The following is a 23,303-nucleotide window of genomic DNA, read 5'->3' on the forward strand; positions in this document are numbered from 1 at the left end:
AGCCGCCAGTTCTGACAAGCAATTCACCGCCGCATCGTTGGCCTCCAGAGGAATCGTGACCTTAACTATTTCTTGTGGTGTTTCCCTCCTCCATGTTTCTAGATTTCTTGGTTTTTAGATGCAGGTATTATCTGTGGTTTACAGTGAATATTTAATTCTTTCTCCTCCTTGCCATCCTTCTTCCATTGCATCATTCCTTTTTTTTTCTCATTATACCAGGATACATAGATCATAATTTGGGTTGGTCAGAAGTTTTATCGTTTACATAATTATGCTAATATATTCTCTGCTACAGCATATCATTAAGATTAATTTTCTCTCAAAACTTTTTTTTCTAATAATAATAGTCTTTGTCCATTTGCTTAGTTTGCATAATGTCCCTCTCAGTGATTTAATCTTAAATTCTCAGCCACTTAAATAAATCTCCTTGCAAAAGATTTGGGTAAATCAGTTATTCTCACAATTTCATCTTCCCAAGAAAGTCTCCTCTAGAGCCTGCTGACCTGCCCTGACGTGGACACTGCCATTTGCAATGGGAATTCCCTTCTCCTGTTTCCTTTGTGGCTCTCCTATTCCTTGTTTCCCTGGTCTTCCTCTTTCTTGGGAGGAACACATCCAAAAAAACCACAGAATTTCAGAAAAGTAATTTTCCTTTAGAATTTTGAATACCTGTGCTATTGTCTCTTAGCTCCCAATATTGCTGTTCAGAAGTCCAATAACATTTTGAATCCAGATCTTTTCTAACTCCTTCTGGAAATTTGTAGGAAAATTTCTTGGTTCCCATGCTCCAAATTTTACAATGATGTTTCTTGATGTGGCTCTGTTTTCATCTGTGATGCCAGATATAGTGGGCTCTTTCAAACAAACATGTCACTAAGTTTTAGGAAATTTTCTTTCTTTAAAATTTTTTTTAAAAATTGATATAGTTGATTTACCATATTTGGTTAGTTTCAGATGTGATTTGGTTGTACATATAACCTGCTTAAAATCTTTTCCATTATTCTATATTTAAAGATATTGAATATAGTTCTCTGTGCTATACAGTAAATCCTTGTTGGTTATCTAATTTATGTATAGCAATGTGTATCTGCTAATTCCATACTCCTAATTTATCCTTCCCTATCCTTCCACTTAGGTAACCATAAGTTTGTTTTCTGTGTCTGTGGGTCTGTTTGTTTTGTAAATAACTCATTTGTACTGTTTTTTAGATTCCACATTTAAGTGATGTCATAATATTTGTATTTCTCTGACTTACTTCACTTAGTGTGATAATCTCTAGGTCTGTCTATGTTTTGACAAATGGCATTATTTCATTCTTTTTAATGGCCCAGTAGTATTCCATTGTATATATGTACCACATCTTCTTTATCCATTCCCTGTCCATGGACACTTAGGTTGCTTTCATGTCCTGGCTATTGTAAATAGTGCTGCTATGCACATTGGGGTGCATGTGTCTTTTCAAATTAGCTTTTGTCTTTTCTGGATGTATGCCCAGGAGTGGGATTGCTGGACCATCTGATGACTCTATTTTTAGTTTTCCATAGTGGCTGCACCAATTTACATTCCCACCAACAGTGTAGAAGGGCTCCCCTTTCTCCACACTCTCTCCAGCATTTATTATTTGTAGACTTCTTGATCATGGCCATTCTGATAAGAAATTTTAAACCTTTTATTATTTTACTTTTTAAAATTATTGTAAAGCCATTGCTGTTTTAAAAAATAATTTTATTTTTTAGAACAGTTTTAGATTCTTGGCAAAATTGAGTAGAAAGTATAGAAAGTTTCTGTATACTCCTTAATCTCACACGTATGTCACCAACATCCTCCATCAGAGTACGTTCATTACAATTGATGAACCTACAGGAACACATCATTATCACACAGAGTCCGTAGTTTACTTTAGGGTTCACTCTTTGTGTTGTACATTCTATGGGTTTAAACAAATGTATAATGTATACTCACTGCCACACACACAGATAGTAGTTTAATTGCACTAGTCACCCTATCTTCACTCTAACCCCTGGCTACCACTGATCTCTCTACTGTTTCTATAGATTTGCCTTTTCCAGAATCATATAGTTGGAATCATACAATATATAGCCTTTTCAGATTGTCTTCCTTCACCTAGTAATATCCTCCAAGTCTTTTCATGGCTTGACAGCTCATTTCCTTTTAGCATGGAGTAATATTCTGTGTCTGGATGTACCAAGTTTATTTATCCATTTATCTACAGAAGGATATCTTGGTTGCATCAAGTTTGGCTAAATATGAATAAAACTGCTATAAACATCCACCTGCAGACTTTTGTGTGGACACAAGTTTTCAATTTATTTGCGTAAGTACAAAGGAATGAAGTTACTGGATCATATGGTAAGAGTATGTTTAATTTTGTAGGAAACTGTCAGAGTGTCTTCCAAAGTGGCTGTACCATTTTACATTGCCACCAGCAGTAAATGAGAATTCCCATTGCTTCACATCCTCATGAAAATTTGGTGGTATCAGTGTTTTGGATACTGACCATTCTTATGGGTATGTAATGGTTCAGTTCAGTTCAGTTGCTCAGTCGTGTCCGACTCTTTGTGACCCCATGGACTGCAGCACGCCAGGCCTCCCTGTCCATCACCAACTCCTAGAGTTTACCCAAAATCATGTCCATTGAGTTGGTGATGCCATCCAACAATCTCATTCTCTGTTGTCCCCTTCTCCTCCTGCCTTCAATCTTTCCCAGCATCAAGGTCTTTTCCAATGAGTCAGCTCTTCGCATCTGGTGGCCAAAGTATTGGAGTTTCAGCTTCAACATCACTCCTTCCAATGAATACTCAACAGCAGTCCTTCCAACGAACACTCAAGACTGATCTCCTTTAGGATGAACTGGTTGGATCTCCTTGCAGTCCAAGGGACTCTCAAGAGTCTTCTCCAACACCACAGTTCAAAAGCATCAGTTCTTTAGCGCTCAGCTTTCTTTAGAATCCAACTCTCACATCCACACATGACTACTGGAAAAACTATAGCCTTGATTAGATGGACCTTTGTTGGCAAAGTAATGTCTCTGCTTTTTAATATGTGTCTAGGTTGGTCATAACTTTTCTTCCAAGAAGCAAGCATCTTTTAATTTCATGGCTGCAGTCACCATCTGCAGTGATTTTTGAGCCCAAGAAAATAAAATCTGTTACTGTTTACACTGTTTCCCCATCTATTTGCCATGAAGTGATGGGACCGGATGCCATGATCTTAGTTTTCTGAATGTTGAGCTTTAAGCCAACTTTTTCACTCTCCTCTTTCACTTTCATCAAGAGGCTCTTTAGTTGTTCTTCACTTTCTGCCATAAGGGTCATCTGCATATCTGAAGTTATTCCAACACAATGAAACTATGAGCCATGCCGTGTAGGGCCACCCAAGATGGTCAGGTCATGGTGGAGAGTCAAAATATAGTCCACTGGAGAAGGGAATGGCAAACACTTCAGTATTCTTGCCTTGAGAACCCCATGAACAGTATGAAAAGGCAAAAAGATAGGATACTGAAAGAGGAACTCCCCAGGTCAGTAGGTGCCCAATATACTACTGGAGATCAGTGGGGAAATAACTCCAGAAAGAATGAAGAGATGGAGCCAAAGCAAAAACAATACCCAGTTGTGGATGTGACTGGTAATGGAAGCATGGTCTGATGCTGTAAAGAGCAATATTGCATAGGAACTTGGAATGTTAGGTCCATGAATGAAGGCAAATTGGAAGTCGTCAAACAGGAGATGGCAAGAGTGAACATCACCATTTTAGGAATCAGCGAATTAAAATGTAGTGGTATCTCCCTGTTTTAATTTGCATTTTCCTGATGGCATATGATGTGGAACCCTTTTCACAGGCTTGCTTGCTATATGGGTGAAGTGCCTATTAAAGCATTGACCTCTTTTTAAAATTGGGTTGTTCATTTTCCTGTGTTGACTTTCAAGAGTTTTTTGTGTCTGATGTCTTTTTTTTTTAATTGAAGGTTAATTGCTTTATAATATTGTGTTGGTTTCTGCCATACATCAGCATGAATCAGTTATAGGTGTATATATATCCCCTCCCTCTTGAACCTCCCGCCCCTCTTCCCCTCATCCCACCCTTCCAGGTTGTCTCAGACCCCTAGTTTGAGTTCCATGAGTCATACAGCAAATTCCCACTGGCTGTCTATTTTACATATGGTATTGAGTGTGTTTCCCTGCTACTCTCGCCATTCGTCCCATCCTCTTCTCCCTGCCTTCCCATGTCCGTAAGTCTGTTCTCTATGTCCGTGTCTCCATTTTTGCTCTGCAAATAGGTTCCTCAGTACTATCTTTCTAGATTCCATTTATGTGTGTTAATATACAGTGCTCATTTTTCTCTTTCTGACTTACTTCACTTTGTATAATAGGCTCTAGGTCCATCCACCTCATTAGCACTGACTCAAATGCATTCCTTCTTATGGCTGAGTAATATTTCATTGTATATATGTGCCATGGCTTCTTTATCCATTCTGTCAATGGACATCTAGCTTGCTTCCATCTCCTAGCTATTATAAATAGTGCTGCAGTGAATACTGGGGTACATATGTCTTTCAGTTATGGTTTTCCAAGGGTATGCCCAGTAGTGGGATTGTTGAGTCATATAGTAGTTTTATTCCTCGTTGTTTAAGGAATCTCTATACTGTTTTGGCCACCTCATGCGAAGAGTTGACTCATTGGAAAAGACTGATGCTGGGAGGGATTGGGGGCAGGAGGAGAAGGGGACGATAGAGGCTGAGATGGCTGGATGGCATCACTGACTCGATGGACGTGAGTCTGAGTGAACTCCGGGAGTTGGTGATGGACAGGGAGGCCTGGCGTGCTGCGATTCATGGGGTCGCAAAGAGTCGGACACGACTGAGCGGCTGAACTGAATAATGAGTGATGTTGAGCATCTTTTCATATATTTATTAGCCATCTGCATGTCTTCTTTGGAGAAATGTCTGTTTAGGTCTTTTGCCCACTTTTTGATTGGGTTGTTTGTTTTTCTGGTATTGAGTTGCATGAACTACTTGTATACTTTGGAAATTAATCCTTTGTCAGTTGTTTCATTTGCTATTATTTTCTCCCATTGTGAGGGTTGTCTTTTCACTTTGTTTATAGTTTCCTTTGCTGTGCAAAAGCCTGTAAGTTTAATTAGGTCCTGCTTGCTTATTTTTGTTTTTATTTCCACTCTAGGATGTGGGCCGTAGAGGATCTTCCTGTGATACATGTCATAAAGTAGTCTGTCTATGTTTTTCTCTAAGAGTTTTATAGTTTCTGGTCTTACATTTAGGTCTTTAATCCATTTTGAGTTTATCTCTGTGTATGGTGTTAGGAAGTGTTCTAATTTCATTCTTTTACACACAGCTGTCCAGTTTTCCTAGCATCACTTATTGAAGAAACTATCTTTGCCCCATTGTATATTCTTGCCTCTTGCCTTCTTTGTCAAAAATAAGGTGTCAGTAGGTGCGTGGGTTGTTGTATCTGACATCTTTTGCAGATATATTTTCCTAGTCTGTGGCTTGTCTTCATTCTCTTGACAGTCATCTTTTGCACAGAAGAAATTTTTAATTTTAATGAAGTTCAGTTCATTTTTTTTATGGCTTCTGCCTCTGCATGACTCTGGTGTTGCATGTAGAAAGTCATCACCAAACCCAAAGTCATATGTTTTCTCCTCTTCTAGAAGTTTTATAAATTTGTATTTTACATTCAGGTCTGTGATCCATATGTGTGTGTGTGTGTGTGTGTGTGTGTGTGTGTGTGTGTGTGTGTATCTATATCTATATATATTTCACTTGCAGATGTCCAGTACCAGCATTGTTCATTGAAAAGATTTTCTTTGCTCCACTGAATTCCCTTGCTCCTCTACCAAAGATCAGTTAACTGTATTTACATGTCTGTTTATGGGCTTTCTGTTTTGTTCCATTGATCTATTTTATTCTTTTGCTAGTACCACATTGTCTTAATTATTGTAGCCTTACAGTAAGTTCTGATGTTGGGTAGTGTCAGTCTTCCAACTTTGTTCTTCTTCAATATTCTGGAGCTTTTGCCTCTCCATATAAACTTTATAATCAGTTTGTTGATATCTGCAAAATAACCTGTTGGATTTTGATTGGGATTGCTTGAATCTATAGATCAAGTTGGGAAGAACTGACATTTTGACAATATTGAGTCTTCCTATCCATAAACATGGACTTTTTGTTGTTGTTCAGTTGCCAAGTCGTGTCTGACTCTGTGACTGTATAGACGGCAGCACCCCAGGTTTCCCTGTCCTTCACCATCTCCCAGTTTGCTCAAGTTCATGTTCATTGAATCAGTGATGCCATCCAACCATCTCATCCTCTGTTGCCTTCTTCTCCTGCCTTCTGTCTTGCCCAGCATGAGAGTCTTTTCCAATGAGTCAGCTCTTCGAATCAGGTGGCCAAAGTATTGGCACTTCAGCATCAGTCCTTCCAATGAGTATTCAGGGTTGATTTCCTTTAAGATTGACTGGTTTGATCTTCTTGCTGTGCAAGGGACTCTCAAGAGTCTTGAAAGCATCATTTCTTTGGCACTCGGCCTTCTTTATGGTCTAGCTGTCACACCTGTATATGACTACTGGAAAGACCATAACCTTGACTGTACAGATCTTAGTTGGCAAAGTGATATCTTTGCTTTTTAACACACTGTCTAGGTTTGTCAAAGCTTTCCTGCCAAGAAGCAGTTGTCTTCTAATTTCATGGCTGCAGTCACCATACACAGTGATTTTTAGAGCCCAAGAAGAGGAAATCTGTCACTGCTTCCACCTTTTCCTCTTCTATTTGCCATGAAGTGATGGGATTGAATGCCATGGTCGTAATTTTTTTAATACTGAGTTTTAAGCCATCTTTTTCACTCTCCTCCTTTACCCTCATCAGGAAGCTTTTTAGTTCCTCTTTGCTTTCTGTCATTAGAGTGCTCTCTCTCCATTTATTTAGTTCTTTCATCTCTCTCATCAGAATTTCGTAGTTTCCCTCTTATAGATCTCATACATATTTTGTTAAATTTATACTTAAGTAGTTCATTTTGGGGGAACTAATGTGAAAGTATTTCAAATTCTACTAGTTCATTGTTGGTGATCGACTTTCGTGTATTAAACTTGTGTCATGCAAGCCTGCTATAATCACTTATTTGTTTCAGAAGTTCCTATTGATTTTTTTGAATTTTATACTTAGATGATCATGTCATTGACAAAGCTTTCTTTCTTTATTCCTAATCTATTTTCTTTTTTATTTCCTTTTTTTTGTCTTATTACTTTAGCAAGGACTTCTAGTATGATGTTGAAAGCAGTGGAGGTATCCTTGCCTTGTTTCTGATCTTTGTGAGAAAGCTGCATTTCTCACCATGATGTATGATGTTAAGTATAGGTTTTTGTAGACATTCGTTACCAAGGGAAGCTCCTTTCTATTCTTAGTTTACTGAGAGTTTTTTATCATGAATTGGTGATGGATTTTGTAAAATGCTTTTTCTGTATATATTACTATGATCATGTGATTTTTCTTCTTTAGCCTGTTGATGTGATGGATTATATTAATTGATTTTTTAAAATATTGAACCAGCGTGCCATATCTGGGATAAATCCCACTTGGTGGTACTGTATAATTCTTTGTATACATTTTAAATTTAGTTTGCTAATATTTTGTTGAGAATTTTTGCATCTATGTTTATGACAGATATTGACCTGTACTTTTCTTTTTGTCTAATATTTTTGTCTGTTTTTTTTTTTGTTATGGTAATGCTGGCCTCAGAGGATGAGTTAGGAAGTATTCTGCTTCCATATTCTGAAAGTTATTGAAGAGAATTTCTACATTTCCTCCTTAATGTTTGGTCAAATTCACCGGTGAACCCATGTGGGTCTGGTGTTATCTCTTTTGGAAGGTTATTAATATTATTCAATTTCTTTGATAGATATAGGCCTATTCAGATTGCCTGTTTCTTGTATGAATTTAGGCAAATTATGTCTTTTAAGGAATTGGTTTATTTCATCTAGGTTATCAAATTTGTGGCCATAGAATTGTTCCTATTGTTCCTTTATTATCCTTTTAATGTCCATAGAATCTATAGTGATGTCTGTCTTTTTCTGTTATTAGTAATTTGAGTTGTCTCTTTTTCCTTGGTTTGCCTGACTAGAGGCTTATTAGTTTTATTGATCTTTTCAAAGAAACAACTTTTGATTTTATTGATTTTTCTCTATTGATTTCCTGTTTTCAATTTCATAGATTTCTGTTCTAATTCTTAATATTTCTTTTCTTCTGCTTACTCTGGATTTAATCTGCTCCTTTTCTAGTTTCCTAAGGTAAAAGCTTAGATGATTGATTTTAGATCTTTCCCTTCTTTTCTAATGTATATTTTCAATGCTATAAATACACTAAGTATTGCTTTCACTACATCCTACAAAATTTGATGTTATGTTTTAATTTTTATTTCAAAACATTCTCTTGAGATTTCTTCTTTAACCCCATATATTATTAAGATGTATTTTGTTTAGTCTCCATATTTTGGGGGAGTTTTCCAGCTTTCTTTCTGTTACTGACTTTTAATTTGATTGTAGTTTAAGAAGAGTAGGCATTGTATGCTTTCTATTCTAAATTTGTTAAGGGATTTTATGGCCTGAAATGGTGGTCTGTCTTGGTGAACTTCCTCTGTGAGCTTGAGAAGAACATGCATTCTGCTGTTGTTGGATGAAGTAGTATATAGATGTTTTTATATATCATGGTGCTGTTGAATGTCCTTATTGAAGTGTTACTTGCTGAATGTTTCTATTTCTGATAGATGGGTATTGACGACTCCTAGTTATAATACTGGATTCATCTATTTCTTTTTGTAGTTCTAACAGTTTTCACCCCATGCACTTTGATACTCTGTTGTTAGAGGCATACACATTAAGGATTGATATGTCTTCTTAGACAATTGACTCCTTCATCATTATGTAATGCCTCTTTTTATCCATGGTAACTTTCCTTTTTCTGAAGTCTGCTCTGAAATTAATATATTATTAATAAAGCCATTCCTTTCTTTTGGTTAGTGTTGTCATAATATATTTTTCTCCATCAGTATACTTTTATTCTATATGTATCTTTATATTTAAAATGGATTTATAGTTAGGCCCTGTTTCTTGACCTACTCTGAAATATTTGGTGCATTTACGGCATTGATGTTCAAAGTGGTTATTGATATGCATGTGAAGTGAAAGTCACTCAGTCGTGTCTGACTCTTTGCAACCCCATGGACTATACAGTCCATGGAATTCTCCAGGCCAGAATACTGGAGTGGGTAGCCTTCCCCTTCTCCAGGGGATCTTCCCAACCCAGGGATCAAACCCAGGTCTCTGGCATAGCAGGCACATTCTTTACCAGCTGAGCTACAAGGGAAGCATGATTATTGATAGAGTTGAATTAATTGTCGTTGAATTATAGTTGAATTAATCTATCATAATTGTTACTGTTTTCTAGGTTTTGCCCTTGCTTTTTGTTGCTATTTTTGCCTTTCACTTTTTTCCTGCCTTTTGTGGTTTTTAATTAATTAAGCATTTCAGATGGTTCAATTTTCTCTCCTTTATTAGTAAATTGGTTATACTTTTAAACTTTTTTAGTGGTTGCCCTAGAGTTGGCAGTATATATTTACAATTACTCCAAGTTCACTTCAAATAACACTATACCACTTCCTGGGGAGTGTGATAGCAAATAACAAAATAATCCTGATTCCTCTCTTCCATCTCGTTTCACTGTTGTCATTCATTTCACATATATATAAGCCTGTATGCTTATGTATGTATACCGTTATCCATCAGTATCCATCAATACAGGGGATTGGTTCTAGGACCCTCTCTAGATACCAAAATTTACAGATGCTGAAGTCCCTTACAGTCAGCCCTCTGTATTCATGGATGCAGAACTCATGGATATGGAGTGTGTATGTGTGTGTGTTTATTTATAACCGTATATAATCAAATACATTGTTGCTATTAATTTGAAGAAATTGTTATCAGATCAATTATGAGTAAGAAAAATAAGTGTTTTTATTTTATCTTCACTTATTCCTTCTCTGATGCTCTCTTTCTTTATGTAGATCTGAGTTTTATCATTTTCCTTCTCACTAAAGATTTCTTTTATCATTTCATACAAGTTTAGTCTACTAGCAGTAGATTACCTTAGTTTTCAGTTGAGAAAATTTTAATTTATCCTTCAATTCTGAAGGATAATTTTGCAAGGTACAGAATTTAGGTTGGTGGGTTTTTTTTCTTGTAGCATTTAAAATATTTCACTTTACTCTTTGCTTGCTTGCCTGATTTCCGAAGAGAAAGAGGTGTAATTCTTATCTTTATTCTTTTATAGGTAAGGCATCCTTCCCCCACCCCCAGCTTCTTTTAGAGTTTTTTCTCTTTTTTTTTTATTGAAGTATAGTTGATTTGGGGCTTCCCAGATGGCTCAGTGGTAAAGAATCCACTTGCCAATGCAGGAGATGTGGGCTTCACCCTTGGGTCAGGAAGATTCCCTGGAGGAGGAAATAGCAACCCACTCCAGTATTCTTGCCTGGGAAATCCCATGGACAGAGGAGCCTGGCAGGCTACAGTCCATGGGGTTGTGAAAGAGTTGGACACAACTTAGTGACTAAATAACAATAGTTAATTTACGGTGTTGTATTAATTACTTGTATTCAGCAAAGTGACTTAGTTAAACATGTATGTGTATATATATATTTTCATATTCTTTTCCATTATGGTTTATCATGTATATTGAATATAGTTCCCTGTGCTGTACACAGTAGGACCTTGCTGTTCATCCATTCTATATATACCAGTTTGTATCTGCTAATCCCTAACTCCCACTCCATACCTCTCCCACCCCCAACCTTGGCAACCACCAGTGTGTTCTCTAGGTCTGTGATTCTGTTTCTGTTCATAGATAGGTTCCTTTGTGTGTGCTCCCCATGACTGGGCCCCCTAGAGTTTTTAGTCTCTCAGATTTGACCATAGTGAGCTTCCAGCAACTCATCAGTTATATTTTATATCCCATATATAAGTGAGATCATATGGTGTTTGTCTTTCTGAGTTCACATAGTATGATCATCTCTAGTTGCATCCATGTTGCTGCAAATGGCATTATTTCATTCTTTCTTTTATGGCTGAGTCGTATTCCATTGTATATATGTACCACAACTTCATCCATTCATCTGTCAATGGACATTTATATTGTTTTCCTGTCTTGCTTACTGTGAATAGTGGTTTTAATCTTTGACTTTCTGTATTTTGAAAATGATATGCCTAGGGTATTTGGAGAGAGGAGTTTGGGAGGGGGCATTTATCCTGCTCTGTGTACTCGGAGCTTTCTGAAATTATGGTTTGGTGTCTGACATTAATTTAGGAGAATTTTTCCTTCATTATTGTTTCAAATACTTTTCCTGTTCTTCTTTTCTTCTTCTGAAATTCTGATTATACATATGCTTCACCTTTAGTATTTGTCTCACAGTTCTTGGATATTTTGTTCTTTTTTCTCTCTTTTATTCTCTTTGCTTTTTTCAGTTTTTGGTGGTTGCCACTGAGCTATCCTCAAGTTCAGAGATTTTTTCCTCAGCTGTGTCCAGTCTACTAATAAGCAAAACAAAGGCATTTTTTGTATTGTTTTTTTTATCTCTAGCATTTTTTGGGTTCGTTCATGGAATTTCCATTTCTTTGCTTACATTGCCCATCCATTCTTGCATCTTGTCTATTTTATCCATTAAAGGCTTTAGCATCTTAATCATAATTGTTTTAAATTCCTGATCTGATAATCACAACATCCCTGCCATATCTGAGTCCAGTTCTCTTGCTTGCTGTCTCTTCTGTGTTTTTTTGCCTTTAGTATGTCTTATAATTTTTTTATAAGATAAAAAAGATAAAAAGAACTGCTGTGAATATGCCTTTAGTGATGTGATGCTCAGTTGTGTATGTACCCGGGGCTGGGTGGTTTTCTGTAGTCCTGAGAGTAGTGCCTCTTAGTCTTTTAGTGAGCCTGTCCCTCTGGAACTTCACATGTGCCTGTCAGTCCTCTCACCCTTCAGTGGGACAGAATGCCTAGAGCCAGCTGGAGATGGGAATTTCTCTTCTGTTAAACCAGTTAGGCTCTGATAAAACTCCAGCAGATTAGACTTTGATGTTATGGAAAAACCCAAATGAGTTTTGGTTAACCCAGTAACTTTGAATAGGTATTCCACTCACATGGCTCAAAGTCAAAATGAAATATATGAAAAAATTAAATGAACTGCCTCAAACTCCCCCACAAATTTTGTTGTTGTTGTTCAGTCGCTCAGTTGTGTTCAACGTTTTGCAACCCCATGGACTGCAGCACACCAGGCTTCCCTGTCCCTCACCATCTCCCAGAGTTTGCCCAAATTCATGTCCATTGAATTGGTGATGCCATCCAACCATCTCATCCTCTGTTGCCCTCTTCTCCTTCTGCCTTCAGTCTTACCCAGGATCAGGGTCTTTTCCAGTGAGTTGGCTCTTTGCATCAGGTAGCCAAAAGATTGGAGCTTCAGCTTCAATATCGGTCCTTCCAATGAATATTCAGGGTTGATTTCCTTTAAGATTGACTGGTTTGATCTCTTTGTTGTCCAAGGGACTCTCAGGAGTCTTCACCACCACCACAGTTCAAAGCATCAATTCCTTAACACTCTGCCTTCTTTATGGTCCAGCTCTCACATCCATATATGACCGCTGGAAAGACTATAGCCTTGACTAGCAGACAAATTGATGTCTGCTTTTTAACACACTGTCTAGGTTTGTCAACGTTTTCCTGCCAAGAACCAGTCACCTAATTTCATGGCTGCAGTCACCATCTGCAGTGATTTTAGAGCCCAAGAAGAGGAAATCCGTCACTGCTTCCACCTTTTCCCCTTCTATTTGCCATGAAGTGATGGGACCAGATGCCATGGTCTTAGTTTTTTTAATATTGAGTTTTAAGCCGGCTTTTTCATTCTCCTCCATCACCCTCATCAAGAGGTTATTTAGTTCCTCTTTGCTTTCTGCCATTAGAGTGGTATCATCCACATATCTAAGGTTGTTGATATTTCTCCCAGCAATCTTGATTTCAGCTTGTAACTCATCCAGCCCAGCATTTCACATGATGTGGTCTGTGTACAAGTTAAATAAATAGGGTGACAGTAAACAGACTTATCATACTCCTTTCTCAATCTTGAACCAGTCAGTTGTTCCATACTGACAATGCGGGTCCATGTTCTTGACCCACAAACAGGTTTCTCAGGAGACAGACAGGATGGTCTGGTATTACCATCTCTGTAAGAGTTTTCCATAGTTTGTTATGATCCACAAAGACAAAGGCTTTAGCATAGTCAATGGGACAGAGGTAGATGTTTTTCTGGAATTCCCTTGCTTTCTCCATGATCCATTGAATGCTGGCAATTTGATCTCTGGTTCCTCTGCCTTTTCTAAATCCAGCTCGAACACCTGGATGTTCTTGGTTCATGTAATGCTGAAGCCTAGCTTAAGGATTTTAAGCATAACCTTACTATCATAGGAGAGGAGTGCAACAGTCCAGTGGTTTGGACATTCTTTAGTACTGCCCTTCTTGGAAATTGGGGTAAGGATTGACCTTCTCTGGGGCTTCCCTGGTGTCCCAGCTGGTAAAGACTCTGCCTGCAATGCAGTAGACCCCGGTTTGATTCCTGGGTCAGGAAGATCCTCTGGAGAAGGGAATAGCTACCCATTCCAGTATTCTGGCCTGGAGAATTCCATGGACCGTATAGTCCATGGGGTCACATGGACATGACTGAGCAACTTTCACTTTGACCTTTGCCAGTCCTGTGGCCACTGCTGGATTTTCCAAATTTGCTGACATATTGAGTGGAGTACTTTAATAGCATCATCTTTTAGGATTTTAAATAGCTCTGCTGGAATTCTATCACCTTCACTAGCTTTATGGCACCAGTACTTCCTAAGGCCCCACAAATAACTAGTTTTTATTAGTTTTTTGGTGTATCCTGCATTTACATAAATATAAGCAACTATTAATATATGGCTTTATTTTTCTCTTGTTTGTACACAAGAGGTAGCATCCTACAAAACCTTTGCACCTTGCTTTTTCTCACTTTTTATAAGAATATATTTCTATATTCAAACTTAGATTAGGATATTTTAAAATGCTTTATAATTCTATTATCTCTCTTCTTTCTTATTGAATCTACAAGTTTTGATGATATACCTCTTGGACTGGTACTCTAATTTTATCTTTCTCTTATTTTTTTATTCAAAATTTTCTCTTCTCTAGGGTATTTCCATAACATTATCTTCCATGCCAAGGGTGTTATACTCTTCTCTGAATATGTATATGTCTAATAGCACTAAGTTCTTATTTTCATTGATGACTGTCTGAAATGTTTCTTAGCAGTCTGAAATGTTTACTGATAATTGTATTTTTTTAAAGTTTCTTTCTCCATACGTAGTCTCTTAGCAGTCTGAAATGTTTACTGATAATTGTATTTTTTTAAAGTTTCTTTCTCCATACGTAGTCTCTATTTCCTCCATGTTTTTTAAGTGTGTTTTGATTTTTTCCTTTCATGTTATGGAATTCCCTGATCATATTTAATAAGAGTGGAGGTCTAAGAACAGATTTAAAGCCTTCAGTGTGTGTGTGTGTGTGTGTGTATGTATGTATGTATGTGTGCTGGTGGTGGCAGTGTTCACTAGAGGGCTGTTGGCTTGTTTCATTGGGGGCCCTCCCATACCAGCTTCTTAAGGTCATTTTGTGGGAGGTGGGGCAGCTTCCCCAGGAAAATTCACCATGTCTCCAGCTTGGCTGACAGCATTTTGGCAGCCAAGGGTGGGTAGAGGGCTGCACCTGGGGGGTCCCAGTTCAGTCACTCAATTGAGTCCAACTCTTTGCGACCCCATGGACTGCAGCACGCCAGGCTTCCCTGTCCATTACCAACTCATGGAGCTTGCTCAAACTCATGTCCATTGAGTTGGTGATGCCATCCAACCATCTCATCCTCTGTCATCCCCTTTTCCTCTTGCCTTCAATCTTTCCCAGCATCAGGGTCTTTTCCAGTGAGTCAGTTCTTCGCATTAGGTGGCCAAAGTATTGAAGTTTCAGCTTCAGCATTAGTCCTTGCAATGAATATTCAGGACTGATTTCCTTTAGGATTGATTGGTTTGATCTTGCAGTCCAAGGGACTCTCAAGAGTCTTCTCCAACACCACAGTTCAAAAGCATCAATTCTTTGGTGCTCAGCTTTCTTTAGAGTCCAACTCTCACATGCATACATGACTACCGGAAAAACCATAGCTTTGACTAGATGGACCTTTGTTAGCAAAGTAATGTCTCTGCTTTTTAATATGCTGTCTAGGTTGGCCATAGCTTTTCTTCCAAGGAGTAAGCGTCTTTTAATTTCATGACTGCAGTCACCATCTGCAGTGACTTTGAAGCCCAAGTTAATAGTCTGTCACTGTTTCCATTGTTTTCCCATCTATTTGCCAAGAAGTGATGGAACTGGATGCCATGATCTTAGTTTTCTGAATGTTGAGTTTTAAGCCAAACTTAAAACTTTGTTTAAAGATTTAAGGTTCCAGCATCTGTTAAGGAGGTCCCAGCATCTGTTAATTTTTCACTTAATGCCCTGATTTCAGCAGAGCTAGGGCACACTCAGCTGTGCCTAGTGTTTCTTGGTTTAGATACCCTCTCCACAGAAAAATGTTGGTGTGGCATCACTCAACTTTGAGGAGTGGAAATGGGAATTTAACTGTTTCTTTAACCAAGTTCTGACTTATTTTCACCACTCCCTGTCCAGAGGTACTTGGTCTTCTGTCTGTTTCTGAGCATCTGAGGAATCCATACATCAGAGTAGGTCTCATCTTCTCTGTGGTTGGTTTAGGATTCAGTATTTTGGGGTCAGCCAAGTAGTGTGTCTGCTTCAGTTTGGTTTATACCTTCAAAATGCTGTTGTTGTTACTTTCTCCCATTTTTGTGGGTTTAAACCTTTTAAAAATTCAGTTACTGTCAGCTTACTGGATTATCAGGTGGGAGTTTTAGGTGTTCGTTCCACAGTTTTTATTTGGAATATATGTTTTTAAAATAGAGAATTTAGTAAGGACACAAGCAATGAGTAGGAGACACTAACCCTGCACCTTTTTGACCTGGCACTGGTAACACCTCAGTATCTATTAGCAGTCCTTTTTCTGTGCACATTTATATTTTGTTACAAAAATGGGATTATATAATTTTTGCATTCTTTTTTCAGCCAAAATATATGAAGAGCATTCTCCAATATCAATATTCTGTATTTTAGAAAATACACAAAATACTGTGTAAAGTGCAGGTTGCAAAGAAAGAAAAGTCCCCCATAATCTCAGCATCCAGCATCACTGTAGTCATTCTATGGGTGTATGTGTATATGAGGAGTACCTCACTCCTAAACTAAAAATGAAATCTTTGCCTTTGTAAATATTCAGCCTAGTGTGGAAGGCATGTTTTAAGCATATAAGTCACACAACAATGTATGTGTGTGTCATACTGTACAGAATAATCATAGAGTCCAGCTGTAACAAAAATTAACATTGGTTTACTATTATCAAGAAACTACAGACCTTATTCTAATTTCAACAGTGTTCTCTAATGTTCTTTTCCTGTTCCAAGATGTAACCCAGGAGCCCATACTGCATTTAGTATTAGTTCTTAGTCTTCTGTGTCTGTAACAGGTCTTTAGTTTTTCTTGTCTTTCATAATCTTGACACTTCAGTATTGATCAGTTATTCTGTCAAATGTTCCTCAATACCACTCTTGATGTTTTCTCAAAACTGAAATAAAGTTATACATTTCTGGCAAGAATATCACAGAAATGAAAGTGTGTCCTTCTTAAGTACATGTCATGGAGTTCATAATGCCAGTATGTCTTATTATGGTGGTGTTGACCTTGATCACTTGGTTAAACTGGTTTCTACCAGGTTTTTCCACTATAAAGTTACTTTCTCTTCTTAGTTAATAAATATATTGAGATAGTTTGAGACTGTATAAATTATTTTTCTTCAAATTTGTGTCCACTAATATTAGCACCCATCAGTCATTGGGTTGTTGTCGTTCAGTTGCTCAGTTGTGTCTGGCTCTTTACGACCCCCATGGACTGCAGCATGCCGGGCTTCCTTGTCCTTGACTACTTCCCAGAGTTTGCTCAAACTCATATCCATTCAACCAGGGATGTCATCCAGCCACCTCATCCCCTTCTCCTCCTGCCTTCAGTCTTTCCCAGCATCAGGGTCTTTTCTAGTGAGTCAGGATCTTGTTGGAAATAATTTTTCCTGTGGTATTTGCCTAATGGTGGTTTTTCTATTTCCCTCTTTCCTTCTGCAATTGTCATTTGTAATTCTGCTATAAAGAAGAGCTGTCCCTTGTTCCTCTTTTCATTTGTCTAGTTAAGTACTTTATATCAGTATGACCTCATGACTTCAGTTCATTTGGATATGGATCCTGAAGTGAAATTGCTGGATCATATGATAATTCTGCTTTTAATTTGGGGGAACTGTTGTAGTGGCTACATCATTTTACATTTGTATAAATACTGCCCAAGTGTTTGTTTCTCCACATCTTCATTAATACATTTTCTATTTTTTTGATAGCCATCCTAATGGATGTGAAGTGATACCTCATTGTAGCTTTGCATTTCTCTAAAGATTAGTGATGTTGAATATCTTTTTATGTGCTTATTGGCCATTTTTATATTCTATGGGTTGTTATATAAGCATCCTACTCTTGGTACTTATTTCTATCTTAACTGATTTGGGCTGCTGTTAAAAAAAATACCATAGACTTGTATTTTTAACATTAGTGAGTGACTTAAACAAGAATAGCTTATTTCTCAAAATTGTGGAGGCTGGGATGTCCAAGGACAGGGAATTGGCAGATTTGGTACGTGGTGAGGGCCAGCTTACTGGTTCATACATGGCCATCGTCTTGCCGTATCCTCACATGGTGGAAGGAGCAAGGGAAGCACTCTAGGATCTTTTATATAAGGGCACTAATCCGATTCACTAGGGCTCCACCCTCATGACCTAATAATCTTCCAAATGCACCACCTCCAAATACCATCATACTGGTGATTAAGTTTTAACATACGAGTTTTGAGGGATACAAACATTCAGTGTGTAGTAGGAAGGTTAGGTCACTGATTTGAGATCAGTTTTTTCTTTTGAAATGTAAGCATTTACAGCTATAAATTTACCTCTAAGCACTGTTTTCACTGTCTCCCATAAATTTGGGTGTTGTGTTTTCATTTTCATTCATCTCAAAATCTTTTGTCTTTTCCCTTGCAATTTCTTCTTTGATCTATTAATTATTTAATAGCGTGTCTTTTAATTTCCACATATTTTGACTTTCCCAAATGTCTTTATGATTTCTAATCTCCACTATGGTAGGAGAACATATTTTTTACAATCCCAATCTTTTCAAACTTATTGAGACCTGTTTTATGGCATAACATATGATGTATTCTGGGGAATGTTCTGCATCACTTGAGGAGAATGTGTATCTTGCTTTTTTAGGATGGAGTATTCTATAGGGGTCTGTTTAGTTTGTTTATCGTGGTGTTCAAGTCTTCTGTTTCCTTGTTGATCTTCTATTTCTATCCATTACTGAAAGTGGGTTAATGAAGGCTCTAACTCTTACTGTTGAAATGGTCTACTTTTTACTTTAATTCTGTCAGTTTTTATTCATACATTTTCCATTCATGTATCTATTGTTACCTGCATATATGTTTGTAATTGCTGTGTCTTCCTGATGGATTAGGGCTTCCCTGGTGGCTCAGATGGTGAAGAATCTGCCTGCAATGCAGGAGATGCAGGTTTGATCCCTGGGTCAGGAAGATCCCCTGGAGAAGGGAATGGCTACCCACTCCAGTATTATTGCTCGGTGAATTCCATGGACCAGAGGAGTCTGGAGGGCTGTAGTCCATGGGGTCACCAAGAGTCAGACATGACTGAGTGACTAACACTTTACCTTTTCCTGATGGATTTACTTTTCATCATTATAGAATGCCCCTCTCTGTTTTTAGTAGTAATTTTTATGTTAAAATCTATTTTTCCTGAAACTTCCCTGGCAGTCCAGTGGTTACAACTTTGTTTTCATGTGGGTTTGATCCTTGGTTGGGGAGCTAGGATCTCATATGCTTCACAGCCAAGAAACCAAAATATGGGACAGAAGCAATGTTGTGGCAAGTTCAGTGAAGACTTCAAAAATGGTTTACATAAAAAATATTTTTTAAAAATCTATTTTTTTCTTTTGAGTACTGTTTGTGTGGAATTTCTTTTTCCATCTTTTATTTTCAACCTATTTATATAAAACATCTAAAGCATGTCTCTTACGGATAAGGCAATGGCACCCCACTCCAGTACTCTTGCCTGGAAAATCCCATGGATGGAGGAGCCTCGTGGGCTGCAGTCCATGGGGTTGCTAAGAGTCGGACACCACTGAGCAACTTCACTTTCACTTTTCACTTTCATGCATTGGAGAAGGAAATGGCACCCCACTCCAGTGTTCTTGCCTGGAGAATCCCAGGGACGGGGGAGCCTGGTGGGCTGCCGTCTATGGGTTCGCACAGAGTCAGACATGACTGAAGTGACTTAGCATTAGCAAAGCATGTCTCTTATAGACAGCATATAGTTATTTTTTAAAAACTCATTCTGCTAACCTTTGCTTTCTGATTGGAGTCATTAGTCCATTTAGTGTAATGACTGCTAATATATGATTTATGTCTTTCATTTTGATATTTGTTTTTTGTCTCATGCTTTTATTGTTTTTCTTAGTCTTCCTTAACTGTTTTCTTTTGTGTTAGGTAGATAAATTCAAGTACACTGAAGTTCCTTTTTTTCTTCTGCTATAGGTTTTTTGAATTATTTTCTTAGTGGCTGCCTGGGGGTTGTAAATTAGCATTTTAGTTTAGATGAATACGAACTTAATTTCTATTTCAATAGCTTCTGTATAGCTCAGTCCTTCCCCTTTCCCCTGTACGATTATTGTCATATAAATTACATCTTTATACAGTATAAGTCCATCAGCACAGTGTCTAAATTTATTCTTTTAGTTTTTTAAAATCAAATAGGAAAACTGAATTATAAACCAAAGTACATTTATACTTGTATATTACCTGTGTATTTACCTTTACTGAAGCTATTTTTTCATGTGGATTTAAGTCTAGTTTTAGTTCATTTCAGTCTGAAGGATTCTCTTAGTATTGCAGGGCCAAGTCTGATGGAGACAAATGATCTTAGTTTTTGTTTATCTAAAAATGCCTTATTTCCTTGTGTTTTTGAAGGATAGTTTTACTGGATATAGAATGCTTGGTTACAGTCTTTTTCATTCAGCCATTTTAGTATGTCATCCCAGTATGACTTTTGGTTCCCACTGTTCCAAGGAGAAGTCAACTGTTAATTTTACTGAGGCTTCTTCACTGCTTTCTCTTCTCTTTCCAAGATTCTGTCTTTTGTTTTTTGACACTGGCTATAATGCATCTAAGCTTAGATCTCTTGAGGGTTTTTTTTTTTTGAGGTATAATTGACATATAACATTGTTTCAGGTGTACAACATAATGATTCAAAAGTTGTGTATTTTGCAAAATGATCACCACAGTAAGTCTAGTTAAAATCTGTCACCATATATAGTTACAGTTTTTTTTTCTTATGACAAGAACCTTTAAGATCTAGTCTTTTAATAACTTTCAAATATGCAATACAGTATTATTAAGTATAGTGGCTATGCTGTATCTTACATCCTCATGACTTATTTTACAACTGGAACTTTTTATCTTAGACTCTCCTTCACCCATTTCACACACACCTCCATCCTCTACCTTTGTCAACCTGAAATCAGGTCTTTTTATCTATGAATTAATTTTTGTTGTTGTTTTTTTTAAACAAACTCTTATATTCTATTAAACATTTTTTGGCTGTGCTGGCTCTTGTGACATGTGGGCTTCTCTGGTTGTGGCACTCCGTCTCCAGTGTGTGGGCTCAGTAGTTGAAGGGTGCTCTCCTGTTGTGGTATGTGGGCTTGGTTGCCCCACAGCATGTGGGATCTTAGTTCCTGACCAGGACTGAACCCATATCCCCTGCACTGGAAGGCAGATTCTTAACCACTGGGCAACCAGTGAAGTGCCTGTTTTCATATTTTAAGATTTCATGTGTAAGTCAGATCGGTATTTGTCTCTGACTTATTTCACTTAGCATAATGCCCTCAAGATCCATCCATGTTGTTGCAGTAGCAAGATTTCCATCTTTTTTATGGCTGAATTACACACAAACACACCCCACATTTTCTTTATCTGTTTATCTGTTGATGGAGATTTAGGTTTCCCTAAATAAATAAATGTCTTTATTATAAATACAATGAACAGTGAACAGTGGGGGTACATATATCTTTTCAAGTTAGTGTTTTTGTTTTCTTCAGATAAAATACCTAGGAGTGGAATTGCTGGATCACACAGTAGTCCTATTTTTAATTTTTAAAGGAACTGCCATACTGTTTCCCAGTGGCTGCACCAGTTCACATTCCCACCAACAGTACTCAAGGGCTCCCCTTTCTCTATATCCTTGCCAACACTTGTTTCTTCTTGTCTTTTTAATAACAGTCATTCTAACAGGTATCAGTGATATCTCATTGTGCTTTTGATTTGCATTTCCCTGTTGGTTAATGAAGGGCTTCCCTGGTGGCTATTAGGGACCTTTTCATGATCCTTTTGGGCATCTGTTCTTTGGAAAAATATCTTTTTAGATTATCTGTCCATTTTTAAAATTAGATTGTTTCACTGCTATTAAGTCTTATGTGTTCTTTGTATATTTTGGATATTAACCCCTGGTCAGATACATGATTTGCAAATACTTTCTCACATTTACTAGGCTGCCTTCTCGTTGTGTTGATGGTTTCCTTTGCTGTGCGGAAGCTTTTTAGTTTGATGTAGCCCCACTTGCTGATTTTTACTTTTGTTGCTTTCACTTTTGGTGTCAAATCCAAAAAATCCAAATTGCCAAGACTGACATCAAAGAACTTACTGCCCATGTTTTCTTCTAGGAGTTTTTGGTTTCAGGTCTTACGTTCAAGTCTTTAATCCATTTTGGGGTCATTTTTTGTATGGTGTAATAGAGTCCAGCTTCACTTTTCTGAATGTTGCTGTACTGTTTTCCCAGTACCATTTACTGAAGAGACCGTCCTTTCCCCATTTTATATGCTTGGCGTTTCTGTCATAAATTAACTGACCATATATGTGTGGATTTGTTTCTGGGATGTCTATTCTGTCCCATTGATTGATGCATCTTTTTTGTTTTTGGCCATGCCACGTGGCATGTGGGATCCCAGTTCCCCCGCCAGGGATCAAACCCATGTCTCCTGTGTCGGAAGTGTGTAGTCTTAGCCACTGGACCACTGGTGAAGTCCCTTGATACGTCCGTTTCTGTCAATACCATACTGCTGTTTTGATTACTATAGCTTTGTAATACATTTTGAGATTAGGGGGTACATGATGCTTCCAGCCTTATTCTTTCTAAAGACTGCTCTGACAATTAAGAGTTTTTCATGGTTCCATACAAATTTTAGGATTGTTAGTTCTTTTGCTATGAAAAATGCCTTAGGAATCTTGATAGGGAATACATTGAATCTGCAGGTTGCTTTGGGTAGTATTTTAACAGTATTAATTCTTCCAATTCGTGAACATGGAATACTGCTGCATTTACTTGTATCAGCTTCACTTTTGTTTTGCCAGTGTCTTATAGTTTTCACTGTAAAGATCTTACATCTCCTTGGTTAAATTTATTCCTGGTCATTTTATTCCTTTTTACTGCAACTGTAAATTGGATTGCTTTAGTTTCTCTGATAGTTCCTATACAGTCCATGGAATTCTCCAGGCTAGAGTACTGGAGTGGGTAGCCTTTCTCTTCTCCAGGGTATCTTCCCAACCCAGGGATCGAATCCAGGTCTCGCACATTGCAAGTGGATTCTTTACCGTCTGAGCCACAAAGGAAATCCAAGAATACTGGAGTGAGTAGCCTGTCCCTTCTCCAGCAAATCTTCCTGACCTAGGAATTGAACTGGGGTCTCCTGCATTGCAGGCGGATTCTTTACCAACTGAGCCATCAGGGAAGCCCTGGTTCCTTATTAGTATATAAGAACGGCACAGATTTTTGTTTACTGCTTTTGTATCCTGCAGTTTACTGATTGATTAGTTCTAAGTTTTTTAAGTGGTGTTTAGTGTTTTCTATTATTATACGATCTGCAGATAGTGACAGTTTCACTTTTTCCTATTAGATTTGGAC

This window comes from Bos javanicus, chromosome 7, assembly GCF_032452875.1.
Source record: "Bos javanicus breed banteng chromosome 7, ARS-OSU_banteng_1.0, whole genome shotgun sequence".
Classification (NCBI taxonomy): domain Eukaryota; kingdom Metazoa; phylum Chordata; class Mammalia; order Artiodactyla; family Bovidae; genus Bos; species Bos javanicus.